Raw genomic sequence first — 16,242 nt, 5'->3', positions numbered from 1 at the left:
TCTTCTTCAGCTATTAAAAAAATTCACAAACATGCTGAGTGGAGGCAAAGCTTACACTTCAGACACACTACTTCTGATATTTGAGAGGTACAGCACAGACACTATCCCATAAACTTTCTAGCATCATATTTATGAGCACACGGACACATTTATTTCTTTGGATAGAAAACATGGAAGAGATGACCATCACATCACTGGTGAAAACTGCTATGTCATAAAATAGCCCACAGCTACTGGAATTTATAAGTTCCTGTAATCAAGTAGCATCTGCCAAGCTAGGCAATCCTGATGAATTATATTAGAAGCCTACAGACTTCTCAGAAATAATTAATTTGCTCAGAGTTGCATCTGCACAAAGACATACATACACTCACATTTCTGAAGGAAAATAAATTCTGACTTCTTACATTCATGTATTTCCCCTTGAGGATAAACCTGTAAGATTATTAACTGTAATAAAGCTCTAAAATGGATGCTAAAATGGTGTTTGAGGGCAGCATCCATCAGACACTCTAAAAACATATACAAGCTAAATTCTAGTGCACTATATAAAGGCAAGTTTCAGCTAGAAAGCTTTACTGTGATTTGTGGCACTTTAAAAGCACTCTTGTAACAATTTTAATAGTTTAAAATATTGGAGTTTAGTCCCAAAGAGATGTAGCTAGTGCTAAACTGCCATTTTAATGGAATTTTTGCACCCTCTCTCTATGCTCTACTTTATAAATAAACCTCTAGACTTTTTATTGATTTCTTTTAACATGATAGATTGAGCCTCTCTGGGAGAGAGGGCGAAAGAACAGCACACGAAAAATTACAGGTTCACAGTTTGTGAAAGGGACAACAATAACAAAACCCCCAAGAGAAAACAACTACAACACAATGCATATATGCTTGTATTCACTGCTTTCAGATCTGCCTTGTGCATGCGTGTGTATATATCTGCCACGACTTCCTCATTAAATTCACCATGAGAAACAAGTAAAATAATCATGTACAGTTAGTTGCATGATGTGCTGTACATCCTTTCAGTTACAAAGCCTAAACTTGACTTCAGCGTGTCTGACTCGAGTAGCTCGTGCTATGAAGTGGTGTAGGACATGCCATCAAAATGATTTCAAAGGTTTTGTAGTAGTCCAAGGTCGATGGTTTACAGATGCAGAAGTAAAAACATCCAAGAAAGTTTTGTCTATTGCATATATAGCATGAATTAGGGTAAATTAATAGAGTTAGTTGGTTTTTGAGGGTCCTGTGCCAGACAGCTCACCAGGATACTGTCCCGCTGACCCAAATTCTGCAACCAGCTCTGCCCATGTGAGCACTGCCAAGTGCACTTGTGGTCAAGCTGTGAGATCACTCCTCCTCCTACGATCCAGCTCAGAAACATACTACAGAAACACCATGGCAGAATAAAAGCTTACTACCCCTGTGCATGGATTGCCCACCCACAGGAAGGAGAAACTGTTAGTTTTCTGACACAGAGACAGACCTACTTTAAGTCGTGTGATCCAATTCTCAGTTGCCAACATTATGCAAGGGATAAGCAGAACAGCTCATACCGCAGGTTTCTTTCTTACATAGGAAGAACATGAAGGACAACCAAACAAAAAGGAAACAGAATACTGGCAGCAAACTAAACTAGGTAAGTACAGTCAAAAATATTTAGCAGCCTTTTGTCTTTATCCTGTTTGGTTTACCTCTCCTTGCTGCAATGTATTTTTCAAAATCTGGATCTGTTCACTATATATGTGACTAGATTAAAAAGATTCCTTGAACACATGACTGTGCAATATGATTTAAATTCTTTGCAAGATCTCACAAAACTCCTGTGTGCTTAATTTTAGAAACAAGGACAACAAAAAAAAATAAAAAAACCCAACAACGTCTGCCATTTCCATATGTGCTCTATATTTCACTAGTTCTTTACCAGAAATGAAGAAAAAAAACCCCAAACCAACACCCCCCCCAAGAATGTTAGGGGCGTTATGTCTTTCCTGACACTTTGAAATACAAGATACTTCTGACTTGTTGGTCACCTAGACATCTGCTACACCCAGTTTCCCCCAACTGAAACACAGAAGGAGTGGTAATTCAGAGAGCTGTTTGTGGAAATATGAAGATGATGTGACAGCAATATCATGGGTAACAGGGGATTCTGGTCATGCCCCAGAATGATTTTCAGTGGACACAGCTGCATCACTCCAAGTCCAGAGTGACTACAAGTCTCCCCAAATCCTCCTCTCAGTGGTTGTTTCTCAGATGATGGAAGGAGATGCAACATCAGCAACTACTATCACAGCAATGATCTGTCAGACCCAATGCACAAACATGCAATGAAACAGCAACCAGTTATGCAACCTGAACAGCTCGGGATGCTTGACAAACACAGTGGAAAAGGCAGGTTCAAAGAGTGGGAGTCTGCCAGACTTGAGATTTCATGTCACATCTCCAACCAGCCCTGTACTGCTCCAGTCACCAAGCAGGGATGCAACACACATCCAATTCTGTTCCTGGGGGCTGGTACACACATCAGAAGGGACTTTGCGTTTTTCCTGATTTAGCCAAACCACGTATAAAGACCCAAAACTAGACATCTTGACTACTTCTTGAAGGTCACATCTCTAATATTGGATGGTGGAACTGAAAGACCAGCACTGCTACCAACCATGTTGATGCTCTACGAGGAACACGACCTTCAGAGGCCAATGCTTTCAACCTGGTCTTTTTGCTGGTGCTTAACTTGCACAATTATTTAATCCCATTAAGCATCTGATTTTTAAATACCGCTCCGCCTTGGCTCACAGGCACCTGCTACTGACAATTATCAGAGAACATATGTAAGAAAAAAAAACCAGCATATGGCTATACAAATAACTGCAGCAATGAAGTGCCCCTCACAAGCTCTAAAAGAGACAAGTAATTGAACCAGCTCCGTGGCGTGTGCGAGCACTGACCGCTAAAACGCGCAGGGTTACACCAACGCGTGCCCTCCCAGCACATCCCTCAGCTCTTCCTCCTGCATCCCCTTGCTCCTGGCTATGGCAGAAAAAGAGACGTAAAAAAATACAAAGTGTGTGAATGGGTATCGGTAAGTTTTGCATGCCATGAGCCCAATCCAAAGCTGTTCCCACAAGTCTTCCTGCGGGAAGTACCTGGAGGCCTCCTTGCCTTTCTCCCAGGGCAGAGGATGCTGATTGACACGCACAACAAGAAGGGAAATCTCTCCACATCCATTGAAGTGTCAGATGAGTTTGTTTCGCTGTGTTTTTTGTGGTTTTTTAAACTTATTGGAATGAATCCCATCCCCATAGCCTCAGCTCTCCCAAAATTGTAAAGATAAATTTAAATGCTCTACATGTAGGGCATTATGGCTGGAAATTTAGCAGGAGAGTTAGAACAACAGTTGTCCTTTTGTCTCTGTGCACATTGGTACCACCACCAGCTCGCTACCCAGTCTACTGCACTCAAATGCACAAATTCAACATTTCTCCCTTTTCTTAATGTATTTCTTTTTCCTCTGGGAAGTGACTTACTTTAAAAATTGCTTTATGATTAAAAACACAACAATCAACTTTTCAAAATGTCAACTTTAATTTGATTATTGTTTTCCTCCTCCCAGGTCCTCAGGCTCTCACAGGAAACCCCTATGCCTCCATTTTACACTCTGCCACAGCTGTAGCCCTACATCAACCCCAGAAGGGCAGCTCCAAAACCTGCAGATTTCTGGTAGAGATGAGGAGCCCTCAACTCCCTGACATGGAGCTCAGCTTTGCACATGGGACATTCAGCAACAACATAAGAGCTTTAGTACAAAACTTAATCAGTCTCACAAGGGCAGGTTTTGTCCTGTAGGGCTATGGGGACATAACCTACCCAACAATGTGCCACAGCAAACTCCTGATCTGGTCACTAGAAAGGCCAAAAGGCACAGTGCCGTCCTTTGGATGTTTCCGCTGCAGCAGGGATCCTGGGAGCAGCGCGGCATTAGGGGGCCACCCAGTCTGGCAGCACACACAGCAAGGAAACGAGCTACACTGCCACCAGTTTCAAAAGGCTTTACACCAGATCTTCATTTCTCCTCATTGCACAAAACTCGGAGCATTTACGATGAAGTTATCAATGTGCCACAGTCAGCAAAGAAAGACTTGCAGCACAGAGCTAATGCTCAGTTAATAACCCAACAGGGAGGAGAAAAAACCTCTGAATTTAGCATGGCTAATGCAAGCTGTGATGTCATTTCCACACAAGGCTAGTGAAAAAAAAAATCTTTTTTTTTTCAGATCCAAGATACAGAGATATGTAAATTGCTTGGCTTCCATTTCAAATAAACAGTGTGAGATAACCCCAAAACTTAATAATGCTTTCAGCCTTCACTCCTGCTCTTCAGAAGACTCAAAGCCTTCGACAGGATCAGCTCACTGGGAGAGCGGTGAGCCAAACCACTTGTACAGGCACGCACCCTCAGCACTGTCCCACCCAGCAGTGCCAGCACAGCCTGGTTCTCACTCTTCAACAAGATGTTTGGTTTGGGGTTTTTTTTTTTTATTTTGGAGGAAGTAATTTTAAACAAAGAATAGAAAAAAAAATCTTGCTCTAGCAGCTGTAAAGGATTTTTTGGTCCAATTATTGCAGAAATTAACTATTCTCTAAGGACAGATTAAACAAGCCAAGCAAAACAGGTCAGAAGATCAGAGAGAAAGGGCATCTTAGAATTATGAAAGATGCTCAGCTAAATTAACAAAAAAACCCAAAAAACCCAAACAAACAAACAAACAAACAAACAAAAAACTTCAGTCAAACAGAAGAAATTGATTAAAGAACAATCTGAAAGTACAAAAAAACCCCTAAATTTGGGTAACTCAAGAAATGCTGCAGAAAAATTTTACTGTTTTTTAAAAATAATAACTTTCCTTCAATTAAACCTCCCACTTTTTCCCCCAAAGAAGTAACTTCTTAATAGGACCCCTGCTGTAAGTGCTGTGCTTACCTATTCTGCCAGTAAATAATTTCAGAACTTGAGAACATTTGTAAGAAAATTCAACCTGGAGGGTAATTTTCCTGAAATTTCTGTTTGGCAAATGAAAATAGTGTTTTCAACAGATGAATATCCTTCCCTGTAATTGTTATTCTGTTGCCATAATGTAAATTGGTGTTTTACACAAATGCAGCTTGAAACCTACCTACTGAAAGAAAAACAACCCGAGATAAAACCAACCTGCACAGAACAGGGTAGAACAGTACTAATAACATGTAAGCACAGGTTTCTGAATAGTAAAAAAGAGGTCGTTGCATAATTTATTCATTTTCCTACCAGTTTCACAGATGAAGATAGCAGCACCATGAGATAGCCAAAAGATTTTTTTTTGCCTTTAGCTTAGTAATTTACAAGCCTTTGAGTTTCACTGCGTTTTGTTGTTGTTGTTCACTGGGAAAATACTGTGGAAATAACATTTACCTGCATTCTCAGTCTACAAGGCTTGCTAAGTGCAGCTCCATAGAGACACATCCCCAGCAAGCACCACACAGATTTACCGTAAATTGGTGACTAATCCTTACAGCGTACCCTGTACATGTATCACTGAGTCAGCCTGAAAGTTTGTTCATTCACTCAAACACCACTTCTTCTATTCTCCTCTCTCTCTGATCAGCAGGCAGGTGTGAAATCTGCCTTTCCTCCATTCAAGGAGAGCTTCTTACTGCCTGAACAGGCAAAAAGTGCAGGCACAAAAACTTGCTTCTCTTGTAGAGGATTGCCCTAAGAAAACGCATGCTTGCCGACAACAGCATAAAAACAAACATACCAAAAAGAGAAAGCCCTACGTTTGCTTTCAGCAAGAAACTTCTGTGTATGCAAGGAAGGAGCCCTGCAGGGAGGGACTCTCCAGGGGGCACAAGCTGACCCTGCTACTGGAAAAACTTCCCGGTTCCCACATTTGGCAATGTAACGTACAAAGCCTGCAAGAAATGCCCAGTTTAAGTTTTACTAGTAACAAAAGCAGTAGCAGAACAATGCAGGTATATATTCTAGATAGCTGTAATGGCCATGTATGACTTTGCATTTGCTAAAGCCTAAAATAAGATGCCCCACTCTTTTGTTCTCTTTTTTCGTTTCTTGTAATTTACATAATTAACAGTACGGATTTTCCAGAAATAACCTGAAAGTAAAAGTTCTACCTGAAAAAAAAAAAAAAGAGCTGTTTATGCAAAGGATAGAGTGGGGCTTAAATGTAAGGATTTTCCTTACATAACTGAAGCCCATCATCCACTTTGCAGTTCTGATACTTCAACTAGAAGAATACAATTATTGCAGAGTACAATAATTACAACAAGGAGCTGCAGTCAGTCATACGCAGACCCAACCTTGCACCTTCTTTCAAACAGTCACACAGGTAGTTCAACCAACTATAACAAGAGCAGGCATTGCTGCAGATGACTAAAAATTGAAAAATCTGGTCCAATACTGAGCACACAATCCAACGGAAGCCTTCCCATCAGCCAGCTTTATGTAGTAATCTATGTGCCATTGCCCTATAACATCTGCACTGAACCTTACTAGTTTTGGTCCATTGCCTACTGGCTGAGAGGTGGCCTTTAAAACCAGATGAGCCCAAGTTATTTTAATGAACCCCTACTTCAACTAACGATCAAGCAGTTAGCCTAGGGATTGTATGCTGACAGACTTCCAGCATCAAAGTACAGCTCCTTTCAAAATTAGAGTAATTCTGTGGTATTAGTCTATCGTTTATGTATGTGCATGCAACGTCCAGATTAAAACTTCTGAAAGTTGGAAATCGTTGAAATAAAAGTCTGCTAAGACTTTATTTTATCATTCCCACTCATGTTAAGCAGTACCTTACTATGCAGGCAACCACATTTGGCTTAACTTACATTCTTTTCATTAACAAAACAGTACTTAATCCAGTGTCTTTTTTCTGTGAACCTCCCTTTTCAGGTGTATTATTTCTTTAAATCTAAAGCTGTTTTCAACTTCAAAGACCAACTTTTTACTACAAGCAATATAGAAGCAGTAAAATTCATCCTCTGCAATGCATCTTTGGTTTTCAAGTATATAAACGGTGAAATCTTTTTTTCATTTTACCTGCAAGGCATATTCTCTTATTCATGCTCTTTCATAATAATAGCAGCAACTTTAGAAAAGTATTAAAGTTAATTATAAGCCATCTCTTAGAAAATTTCATAGTCCTAAAAAAATCTTTTCCTAACTTTAAAAAAATTTTACCTCTCATTTTCTAATGTTATCAAAATCATACATATAGCAGCAATACTTTTTCATTGTGATCCAGTCTGCTGGATCTACATACCAATCTACTGAACTCTGACAGCATGAAACAAGTTTAACTGACAAAAAAAAATACAGAGAATCACTGTTCACCATCACAACTGAGAAACCTCTTCAAGTCTTGGAAACACAGCATCAATGGAAGAATGAGAGAGAATTTGCCTGCCCATACTTCAGCAAATATTTTGGCTTAGAGGAATTACTGCCACCTTAAATAGATATATGCCCCTGCCATACTCAGGAATATGTGTTTAACGTAATTATGAATATGAATCTCACTTCTCCAGACATAAATTGCCTGCTAATTTAGAAACCTCTCTCCACTCCCCCGCTCCGTACCTGACGCTTTGCCATGCAGACCTATTGGAACACATGGCGATGGCTTGCAGAGCATTCCTGCGGATGGGGACAGAAAGGTCATTAGTGCTTCACTGCTTGTGCTCAGAGACACCTTCTCACAAAGCAGACACTTGGTTCTGACAACCTGTCTTACCTTGGCGTGATCGGGGGGTGAAAGCCCTTCCAGACAGAGGCAAGAATGCCATTTCTGACACTCAAATGCCTCCATGAAAAGACTGCATCTTGCCCCGTTTGGCAAGCTCCTGCTCGCGGCAAGTGTGTTGCCAGGGAGAGAGTTAGAACTTCAAACAGCTTTACTCAACCCTTTCAAATAAAGTACCCTGGTTCAGCATCTCAGCACTAAAGCACGTCCGTCTCTGAGATGGTTTTCCACCTTATTTTTGCCAGAAACTCATTAGAATATCACTGCAAGTACTTGTTTATTATCATTGCTCTGATGCTGAATTCACGTTTTTACAGTGATCAATAAAAACTAAATCAGCTCACTACACACTCAGCCCACACATGAAGAAAATTAATTTAACAAGATCAAAGTTGTCTACCTTCTACTGCTGTAAAATCACAACCAGCCTGATGTTTTTTGCCAGTTATCTTTGAAGAATGATTGGAAATGAATAAAAAAATCATTCTGGAAGCATATACTGAAATTGCAGATACAAAACAGAGATAGGAGGACACATGCAAGCAACCACATGGGAGACCTTTGCTTGAATTTGAACTGCATGGCAGGCCAAAGCATTAGGTCTCTTACAAAGCTGCACCACTCAGTGTGGCTGAACATGAAGCATTTCTTCTGTTTCACCAAGATACATAAGGGTTCCTCTGAGACACTACATTTAAGCTTTTGAAAGGTAACCAAAAAAAACCCCAAAATCATGCCAGTGAGTTAACATCTGAACTGCTTCCACACATTTCCCTCCAAATATACTAGGGGCACAAGCAGCAACAAAACTCCTGCGTTCAGCATTGAGCTATACATGGCGTGTACTTGTGGTTCAGGTGACTACAGGCTCCAGCTCAGCTTTGGTAATGGCTACAGAGCTCAGGGTTATTTCACAGCCCACTGTGGCCTAGGAGTCAGTGAAGATGTTTTCAGCCTCCCAAAAGAGTGCAACGTGCAGCCCTCTCCTTGCTGAAAGCAGCAAGGGGCCAACTCAAACACCACCATCTCTCTGCAAGGTAAGCCCAGCTTCCACGCTCAGGATAAAACAAAATATAAAAGAGGCAGACCAAAAAAGAAGCAATTGAGATGATGTTTACAAAACTTTAAGGCAATATCCTAAATATTTCAGGGCTTTGGCAGCCTACATTTTAGGGAAAAGAAAGCTCAGTTTAGCTACGTAGGGTCTTCCAAGTATTCCTACTTGTGAACTATGTAAAGTCTGGTCAGCATGCATTATTTTATTTAACACACTGCTACTGTTGCTAAAAATGCTAATTTTAACATCACAAAAAGAGCAAATAGGTAGCAAATCTGCTTACAAAATAACAACAGCCCTATTTACTAGTCAGGGTTGTTTTTTTCTGGTACAAACAAGATCTTCCACTAGGACATCTTCTCCACCAGCGAAAAGAGACAGGAAGGTAGCAGCAGAACGAAGCACAGGTGGTACAAGTCCAGTACTGCCAGCAGCACTCCTGCTCCAACACCCAGCACCTCCAGACACTTGCCAAAGAAACCCCATTTATCTTCTCCTTTTTCATGAACCACTGCACCGCCCAAAAGAGCAAATAACTTTTAGTCTCTGATCAAAATGTGTATTAAAATCCCCTCATCTTATGCCTCCAAACTTTCACAAATTTGCAATGCAGTACTTCCTAACCTGCAGTATTTAAAAACTGTATTCAGAATTAAAGTACATGGGATCTCTTTTGAGGAAAAAAATATTATTACATATGGACAACATACTTCATGGCGTATTTCCTGCTCCCCAATAAACTGTATTCAATTCTGCCTGGAGAACAGAGGGCTATTTCAAGTTATGCAAAGCTCTAGCAGCATTCATTTCATGAGGACTCACTTAAGATCATACTCTTGCAAGAGCACCCATATGCATTAGAGCCATAGGATAGCAGGTTTACCTCACTGACATTCCAGGATTGTAGTGGGTGCTCTGTTAAGAAAATGAAAGAAGTTACTATGTAGGTCAAGTGTGGAATTAAAAATTTTTTTAAAAGCCTAATGTAGCTGTAATTGGCATAAACCTCCAAGTGTAAATAGAGATCCTTCCAGGAAAATGCACTTCTAGATCTGATTTGGCATGTGACACATGACAGTACTAGGAAAAACACTTTCCTGCTAGTACAACTGGAACTCAGACAGGACCCTCACCCACACAGAAGTATTGCGAAACCCCTCAATGCCCTAATAATATTTACTATTCACCAGCAGAATTTTTGGTTTACTGGGGAAAATGTATTTAAAGTCATTTCTAAACACACGAGCATTAGCTATTTTTTAGTTTTAAATATAAAAACTAGAACACAGACTTCCTTCCTATCTACCCTCATACCCCCCAAACACACATACACTAAAAATACATAAATAAAGGAAATGAAACTTCCCCATCAATGAAAATTGGGGGGCAGGGAGAAGGGGGAGAAGAAGAGAGGAGGGAGTAGAGAACAAATACAAAAATTACTTTTCTTTTTTTTTTTTTTTTTTAACAGAGGATTTCAGCCATTCTCAAGTTTTAAACTTGCTTTGCAGCGTTGGGTACTTTTTTTGCACATTCTGATGCTGAAATTATTTAGGATTTGACATTCACTTAAAAAGAAAGTACCTGATATAAATTCTGCACCTCAAATGGCCCCTGTCCTTTAAGAGTCCTGGTAAGCCTTGCTCTAGCCAGATGGCGTGAACAAAAACCTCACCATCAGGGATCCTTTAAAAAGGAGGTGCTGATAATTTAACATTTAACTTACACCTACCTGTTTTGCTGGGGCAATCCTTCCCAATCTGTATTTTTGCAGTCTTTACACTCCAGGGTTAGCTGGAGTAAGTTTTAGTACCTAAATCTGAGTTTTTGCTTTTTACTGAACATGAGATTTTTGACACAGAAAGTGGGGGGGGGGGGGGGGGGAAGGAATCAAAAAAGACCATCTACAACCATCTTGCTTTGCTATAGCTACAATGAACTTTAAACATGAAGAGAAAAAATGGCAAATGAAAACAAAACCTTGCAGCTCTGCACTTCAAGGACACATCACAATGCGGGCTCTATAAAAAAAATCTTACCATGAGCAGTTGATGAGGGGAGGGAAGGGAAAGACAGAAACCATTTTCTTGCTGAACTAAACAGACACGAGAAAATTTGTGACAAGACCCAGGATGGCTGCTTTAGACACTGGTGGGGTGTGGAAACTTGGCACTTGTCACCGTGTGCCTGGGAAGCGACAACAGCCCACCTGAGCAGCGGAGGGGAAGCCGAAGAGAAGTGATTTGTCTGAAATTCTAACAAAATTTAAACTGTAAAGTGGAAAATGACAAACTAAAATGAATTTAAAAAAAAAAAATCAACTACCTTTTGACTCTGCCTCATATCAGGATTTTGGGTCTTTCCAGAGCAAATCATCAGTCAGTTACGAAAACTTAGGTGGGCTGTTTGTGTGCGACACATCACTCTTTGTTACAGAGTAAGCTGAAACCACAAGACTCATTTCACTCAGAACCTCAAAATATACCTAACGCTCCAGGACTACTCCAAAACCCTGCAACACCCCCACTCTAATGCAAAGAGTTTAAATTTTTTTTTTAAATCACACACTATTACACAGTAATAGGGCATATATATAAGAGCATGTCCTGGGTTCCCCAAACCATTATGCTCTCAAGAAGAAAGTAACAATAATTATGTATTTTCCTTCGAGTTTCTGTGGCAGCAGGTTGTAGCCTGAGCACATTTTCCAGTTTTTCCCCACACAAATCAATGGTTTGGGGTTTTTTTCTGCTGCTGTTTTGAGCAGGTACAGGTGAGCCCACATCCCCACCATCACGGAGTGACACAGGCAAGCGAGAAAGAGAGAAAAGAAACTGCTATCAAAACACTATTCCTTCTGCCCACAGAAACCAACAAGAACCAGAGGCAGTATGAGCTGCTGACGGCCTGTGTCACCCACTTTGTCCTCCTGGCCAGCCTGGACATGCAGTGGCAGCAGCAAGGAGATGATGGTGCAGGAGCCCATTCTAGGCATTTCAGATCTAACAGGAGATACTCCCGCAAGCTCCAGAAGTTAACTTGGTGCCTAAACACATGCTGCTCAAAAGTAATTTCAGCAAATCTCTTAAATCTGCTTCGTTTCAAGCAAAGAGTTGTTAAAGACAAAAAAACAGCCCAATAAAATTGTTGCTACTGTTCTTTGAGCCAGGTTCAGACCTACTCTTTGAAGGAAGAGTCGCCTTTCTTAAAATATATTTGAATGTGCTATTTTAGTCTTTATCTTAGAAGGCCCGATTTCCCCTCACAGCCCTGCAACTGATTACAGTAATAGGTTTCTCAGAGATGGACAAGTTAAGAAGAGGTTTTGTAACTTCACATCCAGCAAAGCATATGGAATTTGCTGCCTTCCTTTTTCTTTAGGTTTGAATGCAGCCCCCCCAGCCCCTCCCCACTTACACACCCGGTAGCTCTACCCTTGTAAGCAGTGCCATGGAAGTCAGTGTGGCCACTTGTGCTCCTCACCTTACGTAAATAACCACGGGTGTGGCAGCTACTCCAGGCAGAATTCACATGTGCACTAGAAGATGCTTTTCCCTACTCCTCTCAGGTGGAGGGCAGGCAAAAGGATCCATTAATTTCAGGGACAGGAAAAATTGTAATTCTGATGATAATTTTTTTATTGGAACTATTCAGCTCTCAAAAGAATGCAAGGGGAGGAAACAAATTGTTTCCACACCAACCATTATTTCGTGTTTGTCAAACGCTGCTTGCTTTTTTTAAAAAAACCAAAAAAACAAATACATATTTCTAAGGAAGCTGAAATGAAACTGCCTTATCTCACAGTTATTATGACACATACTAAGGAGGCACAACGCAGGGCCCTTCTTTTTTACACTGTCCCATTACAGTATTGGCAAAGGGAGAGAAGGGCCTTCTCAAACACTTGGCTGAGTAAGTTTTTAGGTGACACATCCCCTATTTGATTAGAACAAACAAACAAACAAAAAAAAAAAGGTGAAAATATTCACACAAAATATTAACTCACTGTTTTAGTTTTAGGAAACCTACAGTACTTTACAGAACTGCTCTTATACTTTTCTCATGCTCCCTGCCAGAAGACAAGTTATAAGCCCAATTTATAATAGCAAGCCTCACTGTATCACTTCAAAAATTAAAATGTCCAGAAGAAGAGAAGCAACAGAGTTTTGAGTTTAAAATCTAGGGATTTCTTTTTTCTATCTAGGCTAGTTGCGCGCTACCCAGAAGCAAAAAAACCCTAAAACAAGGACTTGCTTTATGGTCTTAATGAATACTGGAGGACTCTCAATAGGCAGGTCATCATCAGTAACATCCAGGTTGAGAAAATGAAATGGCTTAGGCATGGAGACTTTTTCAGTCTATCGAAATACAACATGAGTCAATGTTAGGTAGAGAGGTTAGTCATGCTGTGGTTTATTTATGCTCATGTTGGCCCATGATACTAAACACTGGAGGCAGGATGCCTGCCTAACTACCTGTGGCCTCATCCCTCTTCCCCAGGGAGGAATGCCAACAGCAGGACATACACTGTCACAGCAGTGTGATTAAGCTCCAGTGTTATCATATCACCAGAAGGCCAGTTCTCCAGTTTGCACTCAGGCCAAGGTTCACAGTGATGTGCATTACTTGTATTTGAGTTTTTTTGGCTTTTCAAGACACACCGATTTGACCACCACACCACAGTGCGGCTCAGCTCCTCACTGAGGTCTCCAACTTCAGAAACACAAGCTGCTAATCAACGGTAGAACAGATGTTTCTAGAGAGTTCATTTGCACCAAAACTTTTTGAGTAGGCTATATTTAAGCCTTTAATTTTTCCAAAGATTATCAAAGTATCCTCTACAGAAGAAAGAATAATGCATACAACACATTTTCTTCATATGAAAAATCACTTATCTAACTTCTAGGGAAAAGTCTTTATTTGTTTTATGCAAAGCCGCATAGTATGCCTGCATAGAGCACGCAAGCAGCAGCCCTTCTTTTGTTATATGTGTGCCTTGGACAACACTTAGAAAAAAGGTAAGGTACCAACCAGGGCATACTAGATTCTGTCACTTCAGTGGGCAATGAAGCGAAATGGGTTATTTCTAGATAGATGCACCTTATTAATGCAATGGTTCCATTCTGATCCAACTGAACGTCCAAGACCACGAAGCAGATAAGCGATGACAGCGATCAGCTGCATGTACAGCATGCAGGAACAACTCATGCACATGCTGGCATTGTAATGATGGGTCACTTCATCATGACACTATACCCTGAGTGAGGGCAGCAGACAAATCCCTGATACCCAAGGGAGCTCTGCAGGCCGGAGGCCCAAGTAGGATGGGTACAGGCAGCAGAGTGGCCCTGCCGAGCAGCCAGGCCAATCCTGCCAGGTGAACTCTCTCCTCTTCCCATACCCACATTAAAATTGTAGCTACCAACAGCATAAAACTCCCCCCTCAGTGATTACATGCTTAAAACATTAATTATGCAGTTAAACACTTCACAATATTTTCCATAAATATTTAAGCTATGGGTCATCCTATGTATTTTGCTGCCATCATGTCAGTCTGTAAGAACGTACGAACCTCACCTGTAACTATATGAATGACGACCAGCACTGATGCGCAAGGACAGCAAGTGCAGGTCAGATTTTACTGGATGAAGGCAATAACCCGGCTAGGTTTGCATCTCGATCAGTCAAGCCTGGTTAGTTGACAGGCAGACGTGAAAACCACTCTGTAAAGTCAGCAGAAGGATGAATAGGCATTATCCATTTATTAACTGGTTAACTGCCGATTAATTTCACTTGCAAATCGCCTCTCCGGTATTTAAACACCTGGCTAAGAGTTTTTGTTCCTTACCACCCCGTAATTCTGACGGGCCAGAAAACCGGAGCGCCCCGCCAGCGCCCAGCCCGCCGCGCACTCCTCTCCCGCAGGAATGGAGGGAGAAATCCCCATTCCTCCGAAACGAGCTCGCCCCACGCGGTGCCGCCCGGGAAGGGCTCCACAGCCGAGCCTCGGCACCGCTCCGCTCCCAACACTGATACCGAGACGGCACCGAGCGCGCTGCGGGACGAAGGACGGGAGGAGTAGCGCGTGGGTCGCCCACTCGTGTCAGGGGCCGTGACGGGCAGCGCGGCTCGGAGAACTTCCGCGGCGAGCCCCGCCGAGCCGCCCTTCCCCGCCTCTGCTCCCGGCACGGCGCGGCGGCGCCCGGGACTCGCAGCAGCGCCGCGGTGGGGGCGCCCCGCGCCGGCCCCGCCGCCCGCCCGGCCCGGGCAGGTACCGGGCAGCGCCCCCCGCCCGCCCGCTCCCGCACGGGCAGGAGGCGGCGGCAGCCGCCAGGGCCTCGGCGCTGCAGACCGAAAGTCAACTGCGAGCTGCAAACTTTTTCTCCCTCCTCCCCCACCCCCCCCCCCCCCCTTTTTTTTTTCCCCTCCTCTCCTTCCAGCGCAGCCCCGGCTCCTGCAAAAACGAAACTTGCGAAGCGTTGCCCCTACCTGGCGCGAAGTCTGCAACAAGTGCAGGCGGGCGGGGGAGGGGGGCGGGCGCGGGGCTCGTGGCGGTGTCGGCGAGGCGGGAGCAGACCGCGATATTAATTTATTACGGAGCTGCCCCGGGCTCGGTCCTACTTCACTTACAGTACGGCGCCCATCCTGTAAACAAATATCGCTCCGCCAGGAAACGCACTCCCCCGGCCCGGCCCGGCGCGGCCGCGCTGCCCGGCACCCACCCCGGCGGCGGCGGCACATGGAGCGGAGCGGGGCGGGGGCCCCGCGCCGGGGGAGGCTCCGGGCACCGGCACTTACCTCCGGTACGGCCTCCCCCGCCCGCCGAGCTGCCGAGTCCGTGATGCAAAAAGAAAGAAAGAAAGAAAAAAAAAAAAAAAAAGAAAACGAAAAAAATCCCCGGTGTCAGCAAATCGCTGTCAAATAATTTCCTTGCAGCAGGGAGCCGGGAAAAGCAGAAGCAGGAGGGGGAGGAGGCTGCGGGAGGCGGCGGGATCCCTCCGCCGCGATGGGTCTGGCCCCGGATAGCGAAGCAGGAAGTAAGGTGTCGGTGGCGCCGCGGCCGCCCGGCCCCGCGGCGGGGCGAGGGGCGCCCGCCGCCCCCGGGGGCCCGCCCGCCGCCGGCCGTGCGCCGCCGCCGCCGCCGCCTCCCTCCCTCTCTCCCTCCCTCCCTCCCGCTCCGCCGCGCCGCGGTCTGGCCGGCAGCCCCTCCTCTCAGGGCGGTGAGCGCAGCGCAGGTGCCGGGGCCACTGGCGGCGACCTGTCAGCGGCTCCCGCCGGGTCGGCGGGGTGCGGGCGAGGGGCTGCCGCGGGATCCCGCCGCATGCCGCAGGGCGGTGGGGCCGGGCACCGCTCCCGCTCCCGCCCGGGCAGCGGCGCCGGGGGACG

At 43.9% G+C, this 16,242-nt stretch overlaps 1 protein-coding gene across 8 annotated transcripts in view; it reads right to left on the bottom strand.

The window, feature by feature from the left end:
- Nucleotides 1-15,991, bottom strand: part of TRERF1 (transcriptional regulating factor 1) — a 100,380-nt gene extending 84,389 nt beyond the window's left edge. For 4 of the 8 annotated variants that reach the window (XM_038131063.1, XM_038131071.1, XM_038131070.1 and 1 more), the window contains exon 1: nt 15,655-15,991. The gene's annotated coding sequence lies outside the window, so the exon portion shown is untranslated. The other 4 variants (XM_038131067.1, XM_038131065.1, XM_038131064.1 and 1 more) reach the window with 4 other exon arrangements.
- Nucleotides 15,992-16,242: the final 251 nt, after the last annotated feature.

The sequence above is a fragment of the Motacilla alba genome, chromosome 3, assembly GCF_015832195.1.
Source record: "Motacilla alba alba isolate MOTALB_02 chromosome 3, Motacilla_alba_V1.0_pri, whole genome shotgun sequence".
Taxonomy (NCBI): Eukaryota; Metazoa; Chordata; class Aves; order Passeriformes; family Motacillidae; genus Motacilla; species Motacilla alba.
Note: the sequence above shows the minus strand (reverse complement) of the source record. Positions and strands in the feature narration are given on the sequence as shown.